Below are 3,666 nucleotides of genomic sequence, written 5' to 3' on the forward strand. Positions count from 1 at the left end.
AGGCTATAAGAGAAAGAAGAATCAATAATTACAAAACCTATAATTTTTTTTGTTTGAGCAATTAGGTAGATGATAAATCTGCTTAGTGACAGGTGGAAGATTTTGCAGCAGCAAATTTGGAAGGGGTATTAATAATTCTATTTGGTCACGTTTAAGTTTTCTATTAGATCCAAATTGAAATGTTAAGTAGAATATAGGAATTTGGAGTTCTAAAAAGAGGACTAAGCTGGAGGTATAAATTTGAGTTGTCTGCTGAAGATGAAATTTAAAGCCCTGAGACTGCTTGAAATTACTCAGATGAGATCACTGAGGTGAGAAGAGAGTAGAAGAGAAAGCCTTTGGTCACCAAAACATTTAGAGGTCTAGGGGAAGAGGGAAAGGAGTTTGAGATGAGGCAAAGAGACAAAAGAAAAGCCAAGGAAGCATGATATTCTGGAAATCAAGTGAGGGATGTGTATCAGGAAGTGGGAATAGTGCATGGTTTCAAATGTTAAGAGCTCAAGCAAGATGATCTTAGAGAAGTGAATATTAGCTTTATAGCAAGATGAGGTCATTGATGATATAAGGTCCATTTTTTTTTAGAGAAGTCAGAGAAATATCCAATTAGAATGATTTGAAGAGAAAATCAGAAGTGAAAAGGTAGAGAAAAGCATAGACAATGCTCTATTTTTATGAAGGAGAACAGAGATATGGAGAGTAGCAGGAATAGGGTGTGGAATCAAAGGGAAGCTTTTGTTTGTTTGCTTTTTTGGTTTGTTTCAATCATCTTAAAGGATGCATCAGTTTGGATGGGAAGGATCCAGTGGAGACTATATTAATAATACAGTTGAGAAAGAAAAAATGGCAGTAAAAAAAAAAAAAGTTTCCTTTTAAAAATAAAGGTAAGTTTTCCACCATCTTTCCATGCTGCCATAATGGTGCACATCAATGTCCTGGCTAATGCTCTCAAGAGTATCAACAATGCCAATAAGAGAGGCAAAGCCAGGTGCTTATCAGGCCGTGCTCCAAAGTCATCCTCAGGTCTCTAACTGTGATAATGAAGCATGGTTACATTGGTGAATGTGAAATCATTGATGGTCACAGGGCTGGGGAAATTGTGAACCTCTCAGGCAGGCTAAGTAAGTGTGGAGCGATCAGCCCCAGATTTGATGTGCAACTCAAAGATCTAGAAGAATGGCGGAATAACCTGCGCCGTCCCATCAGTTTGGTTTCATCGTACTGACAACCTCAGCCGGCATCACGGACCATGAAGAAGCAAGACGAAAACACATAGGAGGGAAAATCCTTGGATTCTTTTTCTAGGGATGTAATACATACAAATAAAATGCCTCAGAGGAAAGAATAAATAAAGGTAAGTGAGTTAAGATAGGAGCAGTGCCTTTTCTATTATAACTAGAGGGGAGGCTAATATGTGTATACAGATACAAGTAGATTGACCATCTGGTGGAAAGATGAGGCAGTTCTTACTGGAGTGGAGTATTTTTGTATAAAATATACAGACTTATTAGCTTAGATCATGCAGGGAAGAGAATATAAGAGAATTGAAACCATCCACTGCAATAATGGAAAAGTCAAACTCGAGTAGGTTTGTCAGTGTCAAATGACCATTCATGGGGTATGGTCATGGATTTGAAATGACTCTGGTCCGTACTGCTGTGATTCTCTCCATTAATACTGAGATACTGTAAACAAATGTAGAGAGAGATATTTGTATAAGGAAAGTTAGGATTTTTTTTTCTGGTTATATACAAAAGAGATAAGCAACTAATTAATGGTACTTATAAGGAGATAGTTATAAAACTGGACAATAGAATCCAGACCTGATAACAAGAGAAGTAAAAGAATTGAATGTGGTCAGTATATTCATTCTTTTACTTGATTTGGACTTATTTTGTTCTTTTGGGGGAATTTATGAGATAGAAGCTTATATTGCTGGTTTAAGACCTTCCTTCTTTTCTATAAGTTTCCCTCTCAACACTGCTTTAGCTGCATTCCACATTTTATATGATGTGTTTTCATTTTTATTTCCTTTTATGAATTTTTAAATTTCCTTTGAGACTTTATGATCCACTGTTTAGAAGTGTATCCCTTAATTCCCAAGTGTTTGGAGATTTCCCTCATCTTTCTGTTACTGATTTCTAGTTTCATTTTTGTCAGAGAACATACTTTCTATGATTTCAATTACTTTTAAATTGATTAAGGTTTGTTTTATGCTCAAGATATTATATACTTGGTAAATGTTCCATGGTGCTTAAAAAATGTATATTCTGTTCTTGTTGGGTGAAATGTTCTATATACATCAATTTTCTGTTGGTTAGCTGTGTTGTTCAGATCAGTTCTAGGCACTTTCACTATAACATCTTTGCCACAAGCATTTTTGTTATTTTCAGATATTTCCATTGCATAACTAATTGGCCATAAGACAGTTTTATGATAAAAGATAAAATAATGAAAAATAAAAGAGAAATTTAAAACGACATGATGACTCATGAGAAACGAATAACAAAATTAAAAAGGCTTCATTACAAAATATGAAATATTTGAACACATTTAAGATGTATGTAGGTTCATGGCAATACTGCACGAAGAATTGATTTTGTATTCTGAGTTGCACCTAAACCATTGTTTTCCAAGTCTTTCATCCATAGTATTTTATACATTTTTTGGTTTGCTGATATCTCTCCTCATTTGGCATCACACTTTTCTTTTTCCTGAAAATGTCTTCCTTCATTAAGAGGGATGTTGGTTTCCAAATGCTAAGATGCATATTTGTACCTGACCTTTGTGTTACATTGTGAAAACTTGTACAGTGTTGTTTGTTCTTGGCATATTGTCACATGTCTGTTGACAGACACTCCTAAGTTCCATAGGAAATGTGGGTTCAACTCCATGCCTTTGAGGCCCTCCGCCTCTTTCTCCTCCAATGCAGTGACTTTGAAAATAAGAAACCAACTCTTGTGGCAAATCATCATCTGTCAGCTCAATAAAACCATCAATAACATAGCTCACTGAAACCAAAATGTCAAACCAAAAACTGTCAGCCAGTTATATTTCATAGCAAAACGCCTTACGGCCAATTAGTTATGTGGCCAGAATGTCTGCAGCAAAAATGCTCACAACAAAAATGTTTGCTGCAAAGATGCTTGCCGCAGAAATACAAGACAGGTTCAGATCGTCTATGTCCTTGATGATTTCTTATTAGTTCTGTTGCTTGCTAAGGGGAGGCATTAAAGACCAACCAATAATGGTAAATTTGTCTATTTCTCTTTTCAACTGTATTCATTTCTGCTTTGTGTATTTCTGAGGTTCTCCTGTGGGGTGCACACACATCAGGATTGTTATGTCTACCTGGTGGATTGATTCTCTTATCACTATGTAATATGCCTCTTTGCCTCTAGTAACACTGATTGCTCTTAAGTCCACTTAATCTCATATTAATAGAGCCACTCCTGCTTTTTTAAAATTTAGCCTATGCGTGGTGTACTTTTCTATCCTTTTACTTTCAGCCTATCTTGTGGAATTTTAAGTGAATTTCTTATAAATAGCATATAGTTGGGTTGTGTTTTTAATGTACTTTTAATTGTTGTAGGTAGACTCTTGCGCTTAAAGTAACTGTTGATATATTAAAACTTAGATCTGCCTTTTATTGTGTGTTTTCTCTGGTTC

The 3,666-nt window shown here is 35.5% G+C and overlaps 1 pseudogene; it reads left to right on the plus strand.

The window, feature by feature from the left end:
* Positions 1–264: 264 nt before the first annotated feature.
* LOC133253411 (small ribosomal subunit protein uS8-like) lies at positions 265–1,371 on the plus strand (annotated as a pseudogene).
* The last annotated feature ends 2,295 nt before the right edge of the window (positions 1,372–3,666 follow it).

The sequence above is a fragment of the Bos javanicus genome, chromosome 8 (assembly GCF_032452875.1).
Source record: "Bos javanicus breed banteng chromosome 8, ARS-OSU_banteng_1.0, whole genome shotgun sequence".
Lineage (NCBI taxonomy): Eukaryota > Metazoa > Chordata > Mammalia > Artiodactyla > Bovidae > Bos > Bos javanicus.